Source organism: Manis javanica, chromosome X (genome assembly GCF_040802235.1).
Source record: "Manis javanica isolate MJ-LG chromosome X, MJ_LKY, whole genome shotgun sequence".
Lineage (NCBI taxonomy): Eukaryota > Metazoa > Chordata > Mammalia > Pholidota > Manidae > Manis > Manis javanica.
The window spans coordinates 90138938-90156151 of NC_133174.1; positions in this window are offsets into that span (position 1 = coordinate 90138938).

A 17214-nucleotide genomic window follows, 5' to 3' on the forward strand; every position below is an offset into this window, starting at 1 on the left:
TCATAATGGGGATTAGTTGGTGGCCAGATGAGAGCCAAACCCACGAATAATGAGACACAGAATATTTCTAGAGAATTAGAGTAGTACAAACTCACAATGGTTATAGAAAAGTGCAAATGGCATCATCTACTTCATAAGGTAGCTCATGGTCATCCCTGGCTGCCTAACCACCCAGGTTTTTAACATTACCAAGAACTATATGGGTTTGGAACATAATGTCTCTAGGTATTTCCATACACTTTGAAAATCAGAAATATATATATATATATATATATATATATATATACACACACCATATATATACACACCATATATATATATACCATATATGGTATATATATATACCATAACTTTCTGTATTTCATTATTGCCAATATTATAATAAAGAGTTGAAACAATAGTTATTTTTAAACAGTATCTTTTCCCTCTTAGCATCTTCACTTATCCCTTAATCAGAACACAGAACTGTAGTCTCATATTTTCCTTTTCTTCAGTGTAGTAAAAATATTTAATGACATATCTTACTAGAGATTTCTCATGCAATTCATGTTACAGAAATCAACACAGCTAAAATACTGTTACAGCAGGTCTTTCCACAGCCCATATTTATTCACAAATCTTTGGACTATAATGTGAGATAAAAACATACAATAAAATGGAAAAGTAATGTTACCATTTGTCGTAGAAAAACACATTTAGTGATCAAGTGGTTGGTGTAATATACCTGGTGATGAAAAGCAGAGTATAATGGAAAGGAGACAGAAAAAGAGCTTAGATGTTCTCAGATAAAATGAGGAAATGCCCTTTATCAGAAATAAAAATTACACAGAAGGAGATATTCAATTTTTCAGTCCATACCACACCAACTTGCTCATTAGGTAAATTAAGAATTCCTAGGCTAGAACATCTGTGGAGGATAAAAAGGAAGAGAGAAAAAGCACAAACCATAGGTAATGATAATAAAAATGGATAATGATTCCTTAAATACTTACTGAGCTTTTGGAGGTTTGCATTTATTCTCCTTGGTTCTTGTCCCTACTGTAACAAACAATTGAAGGGCAGAGAAGAAGATTGTACAGCTACAGGTTCCATCTGGGTCACCCAGGCATTGGGAACTTGCAAACTCAAATCAGAGCTCTCAGCAGCCTCTCCCTACTTATCTGGAGTTGAACAGGGAATTACACACTCAAAGAAAGGTGAGTGTGGTCAACCTCAGAGAAGAGATGCACTTAAAGATTTAGGGTCTGGAGTTTTATAGGGCTTTTTGGGGAAGGGTCAGCATAAGGCATGATGTATACAGGTGACTCATAATTCCTTTGAAGTTTTGTCTTAAGAATAGGGTTATTTGTGTGATGTGTTGTTTCAGACTTCAGCATTCTTTATTTTACATAGATTTATTTACACTTTGGAGATCTGTCCTCTGGCCTGGTTACAAAGCTACTTGATTAAGGGGCTGGAGGAAGAGGGAAAAACAGCATATAGGTTAAGTTAGAGAATAGGCCTGGCCTTTTTGCAGGCTAAGTAGATTTTACAGTGGCACAAACTAATTGGTACCAGGAAGACATGGGCTATGCTCAGATACTTTTCTTTATTTGGGGAATATCAAGACATTCTAAGTCACTCCTGGTCTTTGGAACCTCAACTAATTAACTCATTAACTCTGTCTTTTCTGGCTCTCTGGTTTTATCTGGTTAATATTTTGAGTCTCTTTTCGTGGGCTTTACTGGCCTTATTTTCCTTCTACCCACTCATGTCTATTTTTCTGCCTGGAACTTCTACACTTTTATCAGGTACAGACATAAAGTCCTGGAGTTACAAATAAATAAATAAACAAACAAAGCTTCTGCCATAAAAGAGCATGTAATCTAGTGAAAGAGACAAAGATGGTGACAAAAAAATCACAGCACAGTGTTGTTAGTTCAATAATAGAGACTCAGAGCTTACAGGAGAGCTCAAACCCAGAAAATAACTACCCTATCTGTGAAGAGAGGAGGTTAAAAAAGTTTCATACAGAATTTGGCTTTTGAATACCGAACAGGAATTTGTAAAGTGTACAATGTTTGGGGAAGAGTGTAATCTCAGAGCATTTCTAATGGGGAATAGTTCGTATTCAGATGAAGGCCAGGCCATGTAAGAACAGGACACAGAACAGTTCCAGAGTTTGAGGGTAATGAAATTAGATGAAATAAGAAAGTACAAATGGCATCACCTACTCCATAATGTGGCTCAAGCCTACAATAAGCAGACATTTTATCACACATTATTGGCAATCTGTATTATTATTTTTGTATTATTATTTTTAAGAATAAGTATATATTATATAGGAATAAATGATTAAATCTAGATTTTGCCTACTCCAAAGCATTATTTTTATTTCTCACCATCGACTTGGAAACCTTTTCTTTTTTTTCCTGTGTGTATGTGTGTGTATGTATGTGCACATGCGAATGTATTTTGAAAGGCTTTTTATTTCTACTGTCTAGATTAAATTATTTTCTGTATCTGTGATAGACTTGAGATTTTCTTCTCTGGCATCACTATCATCCTCTTTCTATTGTTATGTCCATGTCCTCCCTCATTTTCCTAAAATGCCTGTCTACATTCAAATTAATTCTCCCTGAGGTAATTTCCAAAGTTCTCTGCCTTTTCATGCATTATAAAGACATCAGCATTGGAGAGTATTAATAAGCTCTTCTGGATGGGACAGGTGGGAAGAATGGCAGCCTGACTAGGAGAACATGGGAATACTGCATTAGAGTAAGATCTTTGGGACTGAGTGGGAGGAAAAGTCCTAAGAGGAATTAGTGCAGCAGGAAAATACAAAGCATACCAGATTCTTTCACCAACCTAGCACAGGAATATTCTCTCCATAGTGTCTATTACCCACCAGGTTAAATCTTTTAGACACCTGGTATTTCTCTTCTCAGTGTAAAACTCTTTGATGTGAAATAACCTTGTCTCTCTCCAAGTGCTCCTTTCCTCCTCCATACTCTAAATATTGATTACTTCCCATCTGTTTTTCTGTCTTGATCTTATCTAGCTACAAATTTCTCTTCTTGCCTTCTAAATTTGCTGGCCCTCAAATAATCAAGAAACATTGTAAAAACTCCACATAATCTTGAGAAGGACAGATGCTGTAATCCTTATCCTGGTATTGCATGTGCCTAGAGGAAACAGGAAAAGGCTTAAAATGGTGCCAGTTAATTTCAAAGAGAAAGTCATAAACTGCTGCCTGAAGCAGAAGGCTGGAGAAGACTGCCTATGTCATCACAAGCAGCTGCTCTCATCCAAAACAGTAGAATGAGGAAGAACTTGGATTCCAGCTGGTAACGGAAGTGGAGAGATTAAATACATAATTTTGATTAAGATCTTTCTTCTGTAACTTCTACACATATTTCTCTGTAAACATTTTCCTTTTCTGGCCTTAATTAAGAGTCAATGTGGTTCAGTGAGAAAACACACACATACATACACACACACACACACACATATAATAACTGAGACTATGGGTTTTAGCCTCATGTAAGATTCTTTTTCATGACCTTGGGCAAGAATATTCACCTCCATGGTCTCTTTTATGCTCATCTAAAAATAGCTGCAAAGTTAATTCTGGGTCAATTTTGGAATATCTCTGTAAAAGAGAAAATATAACTTCCATTGCCCTAATGGAAGTTTGTGTTGTAAATTCATAAAGAATGTAATATTTTTACCTTTAAAATAAACATGGACAATTAACTAAAAGTAGAGAAGTAGCAGATGGCATTTAACAGATTAGAAATGATAAGAGTTTTGAGTATAATAATTGCAAAGTTAAATTCTCACATGGTAGATATTTATAGAAAACATATGGCTGTGGTCTGTTGTAAAATGATTGGTTATAAAAAAGCAAGAGGAATGACAATTGTTAGAAGAAATTGGGATGGCATCTAGGAGAATAAATTTAAGATAGCAAAGGCATTTCTTTTTTTTTATTAAGGTATCATTGATATACAATGTTATGAAGGTTCCACATGAGCAACATTATGATTACTGCATTCACCCATATTATCAAGTTCCCCCATACACCATTGAAGTTACTATCCATCAGTGTAGTAAGATGCCCCAGAGTCACTACTTGTCTTCTCTGTGCTGCACTGTCTTCTCCATGACTCCCCCCACACACCATGTGTACTAATCACAATACCCCTCAATCCCCTTCCTCTCTCCCCACCCCCCCTCTCCAACCCCTCCCCTTGGCAACCGCTGGTCCCTTCTTGGAGTCTGTGAGTATGTTGTTGTTTTGTTCCTTCAGTTTTGCTTTGTTGTTATACTCCACAAATGAGGGAAATCATTTGGTACTTGTCTTTCTCTGCCTAGCTGATTTCACTGAGCATAATGCCCTCTACCTCCATCCATGTTGTTGAAAATGGTAGGATTTATTTTCTTCCTATCGCTGAATAATTCTCCATTGTGTATATGTACCACATCTTCTTTATCCATTCATCTATGATGGACACTTAGGTTGCTTCCATTTCTTGGCTATTGTAAATAGGCTGCAAAAAACATATGTGTCTTTTTGAATCTGGGATCCTGCATTCTTAAGGTAAATTTCTAGGAGTGGAATTCCTGGTTCAAATGGTATTTTCTATTTTTAGTTTTTTGAGGAAACTCCATACTGCTTTCCACAATGGTTGAACTAGCTTACATTCCCACCAGCAGTGTAGGAGGGTTTCCCTTTCTCCGCATCCTCGACAGCATTTGTTGTTCCTTGATTTTGGATGTTGGCCATCCTAACTGGTGTGAGGTGATATCTCATTGTGGTTTTATTTTGCATTTCCCTGATAATTAGCAATGTGGAGCATCTTTTCTTGTGCCTGTTGGCCATCTGAATTTCTTCTTGGGAGAAGTGTCTGTTCAGATCCTCTGCCCATTTTTTAATTGGCTTATTTGCTTTTTGTTTGTTGAGGTGCATGGGGGTGGAGGCAGGTGGAGAGTGGGGAGCATAAGCTCTCTGATGTTTCTTATAAGGACACTAATCTTATTGCAGCAGGACCCCACCTTTATGGCCTCATTTAACATTAATTCTGTAAAAACCTTACGTTCAAATACCATCACATAAGGGATTAGTACTTCAACATGTGAATTTGTGGGGCAGGGGAGACACAAACATTCAGTCCATAACAGAAAGCCAGAAAGATTTAACCTTAAGTACTGTTTTTTACTGACCTATCTACTTGCCCCAGGGTATTAATATAGTCACAAAAGGATGTGATTGTACAGAATCCACCTTGGTTCATAAAAAGAAAATCTAAGGCAATTCTATCTTCTATAACAACCCTAGACAGTGAGTTGAGACTGCCTTGTAAAACTTCCAGGTCTGAGGTGCTGTTTATTTAATACTTAAAAGCCTCTTATAACCATAAAATAGTCTTATAACCATCCCTAAGGTACAAATCACCATTTTTTTCCACAGAAAGTCAAATTAATGCCTGGCTTCCACACAAGAAGTACAGAGGGTGCACCTGATATCCATGGAAAGGAAGCACTGCCCAGAATGGGTGGGGCCTACAATAATCAGAAGATCCAGGTTTATAGTGCTTCCAATTCAGCCTCCTAGCTAGCTGGTAAACCTTGATGTTCCAGATTTAGTTTAATAAATGCATATAGTCTTTGTTTTTGGAGGATCTGCCTGAGGGGAGTCAGTTAACCCCATGCTGTGTGTCTATCGTTAGCAAGGGAGCCATCATCCACCCAACAGAATGACTAAAAGGGAACATCTGAGACTGCAAGGGAGGTGCAGGGGCTGGAGCCATATCCTGTTGTTTCTGATAGACTTCTTGGTAAGGTTAAGGGAAAAGTGATTAATTCATGTTTGGAGCTAGCTGAGAGGACATGATCCCTTTGTGAGGAAAGGTAAGCTCAGTGACAAAACTGCCTTATTAACATGTGTAGACCAAGAGGAGGTAAGAAAGACAGAGCAAGAAATCTTGAGACAATTTTTGAGGTCAAAAATAACATACCTGTGAATGACCAGAAACATGAAATGTCCATCAGTCCACTGTTGAGTAACTTTTGTGATAAAAGGGTATACCACTGTCAGACCGCAAATGGTCCAGAAAGCTGAATATATGACAAATTACTTTTAAGGGCTGCCATGGCATGACTAGGATCAGCTGATCAGACTGTAAAAGAAACTCTGTAGTCTGAAAATGTTTTAACAACCATGAGGCAATACACTTTTCTTTGAGAAGGGATCAAAAAGTCAGAATGATAGAAACAGATAAAAGATGGAAGCGTGAGAGGAGAAACAGAGGCTTCCTCCTAAAACTGGATACAATTAGAAAATTTAATTGGCACAACTAATCCTGAGGGAGCAACAGGAAAGAGGACAGTGCCAGACTGCACACACCTGGAGAAAAGAGGAGACCTCACTGAATGGGGTAACGTACCAGAGCTATGGCTCGGCAGGACCTGAGCCCTTCCCCACCCCAGCTCACCGGCAGGAGAAAGAGAAATGGAGCAGGGAGGGAGCAGAAGGCCTGGGATTCTTGAATACCTAGCTCTGGAGATCAGCACTGAGAGCACAAACCTACCTTCCATGGTGCTTTCATCATACTCTTCTGATTATGGGGTTAGAAAGCTGGAACAGGAGGAGTTCCTGGGGAGACTGGGATTCCAGCCACTTGCAGAAAGCAGGGATCCATATCCAGCTGCTCTGGGACAAAAGCTTATACCTGTGTACTTGGCCCACTGGCTCAGGCAGTGGAGACAGGCACAGCAGTCAGGAAGTGGGGAACAGCTCTTTCTCCCCCCAAGCACCAATACTGCTCCCCTGTGACCCACGACATTGCTTCAGGGGCTGAGCAGCTCCAGAATAGAGCTTCTGGACATTAGAGGGTGCCATATACAAATATGAAATGCCAAAGGAACCTGGTCCAGAGTAAAATTATTAATACAGCCTCTGAGAAAGATTGAAGTAATATGGACCTTGTGACTCTTCCTGAAAGGGAGTTCAAAATAAAAATCATCAACATGTTAATGGAGGTACGGAAAGATATCCAAGAACTCAGGAATGAATTCAGGTAGGAGATCCAATCATTGAAGAGCATGATGAACGGTATTAAAAGCAGGTTGGATACTGTGGAGGAGAAAATAAATGAACTAAAAACTAGAGAAGAGGAATACAAAGAAGCTGAGGCACAGAGAGAAAAAAGGATCTCTAAGAATAAAAGAAGGTTGGGATAACTGTGAGACCAATCCAAATGGAACAATATTTGCATTATAGGGATACCAGGAGAAGAGAGAGACAAAGGGATAGAAAGTGTCTTTGAGGAAGTAGTTGCTGAAAACTTCCCCAATCTGGGGAAGGAGATAGTCTCTCAGGCAACGGAGATCCACAGATCTCCCAACACAAGGAACCCAAGGAAGACAACACCAAGACACACAGTTATTAAAATGGAAAAGATCAAGGATAAGGACAGACTGTTAAAAGCAGCCAGAGACAGAAATAAGATCACATACAAAGGAAAGCCCATCAGACTAACATCAGACTTTTCAGCAGAAACCTTACAGGCCAGAAGGGAGTGGCATGATGTACTTAATGCCATGAAGCAGAAGGGCTTGGAACCAAGATTACTTTATCTGGCAAGATTATCATTTAAATTTAAAGGAGGGTTTAAACAATTTCCAGATAAGCAAAAGCTGAGAGAATTTACCTCCCACAAACCATCTCTACAGTCTATTTTGGAGGGACTTCTATAGACGGAAGTGTTCCTAAGGTTTAATAGCTGTCAACAGAAGTAATAAAACCATAGTAAAGTAAGTAGAACAGTTAATTATGAAGCAAATGTAAAATTAAATTAACTATCCCTAAAGTCAATCAAGGGATAGACAAAGAGTACAGAATACGATACCTAATATATAAAGAATGAAGGAGGAAGAAAAAGGAGGAGAAACAGAAAACAACATTTAGATTGTGTTTGTAACAGCATACTAAGTGAGTTAAGTTAGACTCTAAGATAGTAAGGAAAGTAACCTGGAACCTTTGGTAACCATGAATCTAAAGCCTGAAATGGCAATAAGTACATACCTATTGATAATCACTCTAAATGTAAATGGACTAAATGCACCAATCAAAAGACATAGAGTCACTGAATGGATAAAAAGACAAGACCCATATATATGCTGCTTACAAGAGACTCACCTCAAACTCAAAGACATGCACAGACTAAAAGTCAAGGGATGGAAAAAGATATTTCAAGCAAACAACAGAGAGATAAAAACAGATGTTGCAGTATTAGAATCAGAGAAAATAGACTTCAAAACAAAGAAAGTCACAAGAGATAAAGGACATTACATAATGATAAAGGGGTCAGTCCAACAAGAGGATATAACCATTTTAAATATATATGCACCCAACACAGGAGTACCAGCATATGTGAAGCAAATACTAACAGAACTAATGGAGGAAAGACTGAAATGCATTCATTTTAGGAGACGTCAACACACCATTCACCACAAAGGACAGATCCACCAGACAGAAAATAAGTAAGGACACAGATGCACTGAACAACACACTAGAACAGATGGACCTAATAGACATCTGTAGAACTCTACATCCAAAAGCATCAGGATATACATTCTTCTCAAGTGCACATGGAACATTCTCTAGAATACACCACATACTAGGCCACAAAAAGAGCCTCAGTAAATTCAAAAAGTTTGAAATTCTACCAACCAACTTTTCAGACCTCAAAGGTATAAAACTAGAAATAAATTGAACAAAGAAAGCAAAAAGGCCCACAAACACATGGAGGCTTCACAACATGCTCCTAAATAATCAATGGATGAACAACCAAATTAAAATAGAGATCAAGCAATATATGGAAACGAATCACAACAAAAACACAAAGCCCCAACTTCTGTGGGATGCAGCAAAAGCAGTCTTGGAGGAAAGTATATAGCAATCCAGGCATATTTAAAGAAGGAAGAACAAACTCAAATGAATAGTCTAATGTCACAATTATTGAAACTGGAAAAAGAAGAACAAATGAGGCCTAAAGTCAGCAGAAGGAGGGACATAATAAAGATCAGAGAAGAAACAAATAAAGTTGAGAAGAATAAAACAATCGAAAAAAAATCAATGAAACCAAGAGCTGGTTCTTTGAGAAAATAAACAAAATAGATAGGCCTCTAGCCAGACTTATTAAGAGAAAAAGAGAATCAACACACATCAACATAATCAGAAACGAGAAAGGAAACATAATGACAGACCCAACAGAAATACAAAGAATTATTAGAGAATACTATGAAAACCTATATGCTAACAAGCTGGAAAAACTAGAAGAAATGGACAACTTCCTAGAAAAATACAACCTTCCAAGACTGACCAAGGAAGAAACACAAAATCTAAACAAACCAATTACCAGCAAAGAAATTGAAATGGTAGTCAAAAAACTACCCAAGAAAAAAATCCCTGGGCCAGATGAATTCATCACTAAATTTTATCAGACATATAGAGAAGACAAAATACCCATTCTCCTTAAAGTTTTCCAAAAAATAGAAGAGGAGGGAATACTCCCAAACTCATTCTATGAAACCAACATCACCCTAATACCAAAACCAGGCAAAGACCCCACCAAAAAAGAAAATTAAAGACCAATAACCCTGATGAATGTAGATGCAAAAATACTTCAGCAAAATATTAGCAAACCAAATTCAAAAATATGTCCAAAGGATCATACACCATGACCAAGTGGGATTCATCCCAGGGATGCAAGGATGGTACAACATCCGAAAATCCATCAGCATCATCCACCACATAAACAAAAAGGACAAAAACCACATGATCATCTCATAGATGCTGAAAAAGCATTTGACAAAATTCAACATACATTCATGATAAAAACTGTAAACAAAATGGGTATAGAGAGCAGGTACCTCAACATAATAAAAGCCATATATGATAAATCCACAGTCAACATCATACTGAACAGTGAGAAGATGAAAGCTTTTCCTCTGAGATCGGGAACAAGACAGGGATGCCCACTCTTCCCACTGTTATTCAACATAGTACTGGAGGTCCTAGCCACAGCAATTTGAAAAAACAAAGAAATACAAGGAATCCAAATTGGAAAAGAAGAAGTTAAACTGTCACTATGTGCAGATAACATGATATTGTACATAAAAAAACCTAAAGACGCCACTTCAAAATTACTACAACTGGTATTGGAATACAGCAAAGTTTCAGGATACAAAATTAACACACAGAAATCTGTGGCTTTCCTATGCACTAACAATGAACTAATAGAAAGAGAAATCAGGAAAACAATTCCATTTCCAACTGCATCAAAAAGACTAAAATATTTAGGAATAAACCTAACCAAGGAAGTGAAAGACCTATGCCCTGAAAACTACAAGTCACTCTTAAGAGAATTTAAAGTGGACACAAACAAATGGAAACTCATCCCATGCTCATGGCTAGGAAGAATTAATATCGTCAAAATGGCCATCCTGCCCAAAACAATATTCAGATTTGATGCAATCCCTATCAAATTACCAACAGCATTCTTCAACAAACTGGAACAAATAGTTCAAAAATTCATATGGAAACACCAAAGACCCCGAATAGCCAAAGCAATCCTGAGAAGGAAGAATAAAGTCATGGGGGGAGGCGCAATCTCACTCCCCAACTTCAAGCTCTACTACAAAGCCACAGTAATCAAGACAGTTTGGTACTGGCACAAGAACAGACCCGCAGACCAGTGGAACAGAAGAGAGACTCCAGGCATTAACCCAAACATATATGGTCAATTAATATATGATAAAGGAGCCAAGGACATACAATGAGTAAATGACAGTCTCTTCAACAGATGTTGCTGGCAAAACTGGAGAGCTACATGTAAGAGAATGAAACTGGACCATTGTCTAACCCCATACACAAAAGTAAATTCAAAATGGATCAAAGACCTGAAAGTAAGTCATGAAACCATAAAACTCTTAGAAAAAAACATAGGCAAAAATCTCTTGGACATAAACATGAGTGACTTCTTCATGAACATATCTCCCTGGGCAAGGGAAACAAAAGCAAAAATGAACAAGTGGGGCTATATCAAGCTGAAAAGCTTCTGTACAGGAAAGGACACCATCAACAGAACAAAAAGGTACACTACAGTATGGGAGAATATATTCATAAATGACAGATCCAGTAAAGGGTTGACATCAAAATATATAAAGAGCTCATGCACCTCAACAAACAAAAAGCAAATAATCCAATTAAAAAATGGGCAGAGGACCTGAACAGAAAGTTCTCCAAAGAAGAAATTCAGATGGCCAACAGGCACATGTAAAGATGCTCCACATTGCTAGCTATCAGAGAAATGCAAATTAAAACCACAATGAGATATCACCTCACACCAGTAAGGATCGCCACCATCCAAAAGACAAACAACAACAAATGTTGTCAAGGTTGTGGAGAAAGGGGAACCCTCCTACACTGCTGGTAGAAATGCAAATTAGTTCAACCATTGTGGAAAGCAGTATCGAGGTTCCTCAGAATGCTCAAAATAGAAATACCATTTGACCCAGGAATTTCACTTCTAGGAATTTACCCTAAGAATGCAGCAGCCCAGTTTGAAAAAGACAGGTGCACCCCTATGTTTATCACAGCACTATTTACAATAGCCAAGAAATGGAAGCAACCTAAGTGTCCTTCAGTAGATGAATGGATAAAGAAGATGTGGTACATATACACAATGGAATATTATTCAGCCATAAGAAGAAAACAAATCCTACCATTTGCAACAACATGGATGGAGCTAGAGGGTATTATGCTCAGTGAAATAAGCCAGGTGGAGAAAGACAAGTACCAAATGATTTCACTCATCTGTGGAATATAAGAACAAATAAAAACTGAATGAACAAAACAACAGCAGAATTATAGAAACCAAGAATGGACTAACCAAAGGGAAATGGACTTGGGAGGATAGGTGAGAAGGGAGGGATAAGCATGGGGAAAAAGAAGGGGGCCTTACAATTAGCATGTTTAATGTGGAGAGGACATAGGGAGGGATGTGCAATGCAGAGAAGACAAGTAGTGATTCTACAGCATCTTACTATGCTGATGGACACTGACTGTAATGGGGTTTGTGGGAGGGGGTCTTGGTGAAGGGGAAGTCTAGTAAGCATAATGTTGTTCATGTAATTGTAGATTAATGATAACAAAATGAATTTTAAAAAATTTCAAAAACAAAATGTCAAGATGACAAGGTTCATCAAGAAAAGTATTGGCCAGAGGCTTGAGAACAGCCTTGAGTTCTGTCCTCTCAGTGGAGTGACCGCATCCAGTTTCAGTTCTATGTAGTTGGAGCTGAGATCTAACAGCTGTCATATTCCAATGGATACTATTGTTTCAGATTAGCCTATCCATGAACAAGGCCCAGGTATTTAGGGGAAATTCTGTGAGCTGAGGCCACCATTGAACCAGCAGTTTTGCTTCAGCTGGCAAAGTGCCTGATACATGTTCCTCCAAATGGATAGCTGCCACTTTTTCATATAAAATCAAGATACCACTAGGACAAGGCTGGCTGCATTCTTGAATATACTATTTCCATGTAAAAAGTGGGGCTTGTTACGGGTTCCTCACCTTATTACTCATTGAGTCTGGCTTGATTCACCCAAAAATGGAAATATAAGGCTGAAGAGTCACAAGACCTCCTTGGGTCAGGTGTTCAATTTCAACAAGAGGCCCAAGAACAGCTTAATAGCTGCTTTTCAAAAGGTGTGATGGGTCCAAAACCCCAAGGAATGCCTTTAGATAGAGGCTGCTTTGCTTTGGCAGATGATCTGATGGGAAAAATCATTAAGAGACTTACAGCACAAAGGTGTCAATAGGGTTATGGGGCTTAAAGGTACTAGCACTTTTTTACACATGGCTTCTCTCAAATTGAAGTAAACCTGTCTGGTAAAAAGCAGAAAAGGAAGTGCAAGCAAGTAATATCAGTGTCTTCTATACACATAGACATAGAGGCAAGAGTAACGTTAAATGAAACAAAAGGGCCCCACTAACAAGGCCATGTTAGTTTTGATTCCCAACTGTGAATGCAGTCCAAAATCCAACAGTTGACTCTGGGTCCTTCTTTCACTGGTGGTACCAGAAAGGATGGTAATTTCAGTGTCTTTACCCAAAAACTTTATCCAAGTTTCAATCCTTCCCATTCTTAAAGTTCCCCCAGAAAATTATTTGGGTTCATGTAGCCTTTGGTCCTCCTTGAGGACGAGCTCCATGCTTAATTATCTTTGTATTTAAAAAAGCTGAGGCTGCAATAAAAGGAGATGGAGGAAATGGGACACAGAGGGAAGGAGTGGCTCCATGCAAGTAAATAAGACACCAAGCTTTGAAATGCTTGAAAGCTGCTTGTGGCTTAACTAAGTGAACTTCTTATATTTTAGATCCATCTGAAGTTGTGTACCTTCATTGTTGACATTTATTTCGCCTTTGGGGACTCCTTAATTCTGCTGCTATAGCTATATTGCTTTTCAGCTGGGCCTAGGGCTTGTTGCTCTATTGTCATGAAAAAATCCTTTCTTCTTCCCTCTTGGAAGAGAGTAAGGACTATCAAAACACCATTTGGATAGCTTGTTTCAATGCTACCACTCATTGCTTAGCCTCTAACTACTCAGTAACAGGTAGGACAGTAAGGGTCTTTTACTACCTGCCCCCATCATTTGTGTGATAGCAGGCATTACTGGATCTCAGTCATTTCATATCCCAAACCCTGGCTTGCAGGGCCCTCATCAGTTTCTCCCCAGAGGGCCACTTCTCTGTCAGTGTCCTATCTCTTTCATAAGAAGTTGTCAAGAACAGTTAAGGGTCTGTGAATTTATCCTACGTGTCAATTAAGAAGTTGGCCTGCTACAGTTTCATGGTACTGGCAAAAGACATGAGACTCCTGGGTCAGAGACACGGGACTTGATTAGTCACAGAACAGCAAGTGGCATGAGCTTCCTGTTTGTATCTGTTCCCCTTAACTCCAAGTCCCACAGGGGCAGTACCCAGCAGTGTAAATGGATGCTATGTAAACAGTGGGTTTGTGTCACACTTGAGGAAGCCTAAATTCAGGGCCCAGAGTCTTTTAAATGGGTTGTAAGCAAACCTGCTAGAAATGTGCCCAGGAGGGAGACATTATTTTTATTATATCAGATAAAAAAACCTACCTTTTGCTCTGGAAATATTTTTATTATCTTTCAGGGCTTTGTTCCACAAATATCCTTGAAAAAATAAACCAGAACAAAATGGCACTTAGTGTCTCTGTTCACAGAAACGTAAAAGACCCTGGAAACCTGTCTCCCAACAAGTGTATGTATTATAATGTAACAAAAAACAAGTCATAATGTTAAGTAATAAAGTTTCAAAGGGATATGTACAGCATGATCTGGCTTACATAAAGAAATATGCTTGGGTTATACTACTCTTAATGTTTCTACTTTGTTTAACTCTCACACAAGAATGTTTTCAGTTATTATTTAAGTAATAATGCAAATTACATAATATAAAAATAAGTTAATAATAAAATTAATTAATTAGGTAAATGAATAAAATGAAATGAAAAAGTAAATAAAAATTAATAAATAAAAATTAATTAGAATTAAGTGCCTATGAAATATTGATTATTTTTAAGTACAGAAATGCCCCTACTAGCTATTTTAATAACCATTATTAATATGGTAATCAAATAATTTGAAACTTAGGCACAATACAGTCTAGTATTTCAAATAGGTTTTGTTTTAACTCATAATAAGATTTATTTTACTGAGGTAAACTTTGAAAAGTTGCTGTCTTTCTAAAGAAAGTCAGAAAGCTTAAATTTCAAGTAATGAGCAGTTACAATGTAAATTTCTGTTGTTAAGGATTTTTTTTCTTTTCTTCAGAACAGAAGAATTCTCTGTCTTCCTGACTGAAATAAAAGTGTGTATATGGGATATGTACATATACTTTATGTAAATACATACACACAGAGACATGGATTTGTGTGTGTGTGTTTGTGTCCATCTACAGAGACATGAGTTCTACTTTTTGCACTTTCAATATGTCTTTCTGTTTCCACTTTCTTTTGTGTGAAAAATAACAAAGGACTTTAGTAAACCTAAAACCTGTGTAAAATGACTTCAAAAAGTAATTTGTGGTTTTGTTTTGTTTTGTTTTTTAAATTTTTTAAAATTTTGTTATCATTAATCTATAATTACATGAAGAACATTATTTTTACTAGGCTCTCCCCTACCCCAAGTCCCCCCCACACACCCCATTACAGTCACTGTCCATCAGCATAGTAAGATGTTGTAGAATCACTACTTGTCTTCTCTGTGTTGCACAGCCCTCCCCTTTCCCCCACTCCCCACATTATACATGCTAATCATTATACCGCCTTTCTTCTTCCCCGCCTTCATCCCTCCCTACCCTCCCATTCTCCCCAGTCTCTTTCCCTTTGGTAACTGTTAGTCCATTCTTGGGTTCTGTGATTCTGCTGCTGTTTTGTTCCTTCAGTTTTTCTTTTGTTCTTATACTCCACAGATGAGTGAAATCATTTGGTATTCGTCTTTCTCTGCTTGGCTTATTTCACTGAGCATAATACCCTCTAGCTCCATCCATGTTGTTGCAAATGGTAGGATTTGTTTTCTTCTTATGGCTGAATAATATTCCATTGTATATATGTACAACAACTTCTTTATCCATTCATCTACTGATAGACACTTAGGTTGCTTCCATTTCTTGGCTATTGTAAATAGTGCTGTGATAAACATAGGGGTGCATCTGTCTTTTTCAAACTGGAGTGCTGCAATCCTAAATTCCTAGAAGTGGAATTCCTGGGTCAAAAGGTAAGTCTATTTTGAGCATTTTGAGGAACCTCCATATTGCTTTCCACAATGGTTGAACTAACTTACATTCCAACCAGCAGTGTAGGAGGGTTCCCCCCTTTCACTGCACCCTCTCCAACATTTGTTGTTGTTTGTCTTTTGGATGGTAGCCATCTTTACTGGTGTGAGGTGATATCTCATTGTGGTTTTAATTTGCATTTCTCTGATAATTAGCGATGTGGAGCATCTTTTCATGTGTCTTTTGGCCATCTGCGTTTCTTCTTTGGAGAACTGTCTGTTCAGCTCTTCTGCACATTTTTTAATTGGATTATTTGCTTTTTATTTGTTGAGATGTGTGAGCTCTTTATATATTTTGGATGTCAAGCCTTTATCGGATCTGTCATTTACAAAAATATTCTCCCATACTGTAGGGTACCTTTTTGTTCTATTGATGGTGTCTTTGCTGTACAGAAGCTTCTCAGCTTGATATAGTCCCACTTGTTCATTTTTGCTTTTGTTTTCCTTGCCTGGGGAGATATATTCATGAAGAAGTCGCTAATGTTCATCTCCAAGAGACTTGTGCTTGTTTTTTTCTAAGAGTTTTATGGTTTCATGACTTATATTCAGGTCCTTGATCCATTTTGAATTTACTTTTGTGTATGGGGTTAGACAGTGGTCCAGTTTCATTCTCTTACATGTAGCTGTCCAGTTTTGCCAGCACCATCTGTTGAAGAGACTGTCATTTCCCCATTGCATTTCCATGGCTCTTTATTGAATATTAATTGACCATATATGTTCGGGTTAATGTCTGGAGTCTCTAATCTGTTCCAGTGGTCTGTGGCTCTGTTCTTGTGCCAGTACCAAATTGTCTTGATTACTATGGCTTTGTAGTAGAGCTTGAAGTTGGGGAGTGAGATCCCCGCCACTTTATTCTTCTTTCTCAGGATTGCTTTGTCTCTTCAGGGTCTTTGGTGATTCCATATGAATTTTTGAACCTTTTGTTCCAGTTCATTAAAGATTGTTGTTTGTAATTTGAGAGGGGTTGTATCAAATCTGAATATTGCTTTGTGCAGGATGGCCATTTTGATGATATTAATTCTTCCTAGCCAAGATCATGGGATGAGTTTCCATTTGTTAGTGTTCTCTTTCATTTCTCCTAAGAGTGTCTTATAGTTTTCAGGGTATAGGTCTTTCACTTCTTTGGTTAGGTTTATTCCTATGTATTTTATTCTTTTTGATGCAATTGTGAATGGAATTGTTTTCCTGATTTCTCTTTCTATTGGCTCATTGTTAGTGTATAGGAAAGCCACAGATTTCTGTGTGTTAATTTTGTATCCTGCAATTTTGCTGTATTCTGATATCAGTTCTAGTAGATTTGGAGTG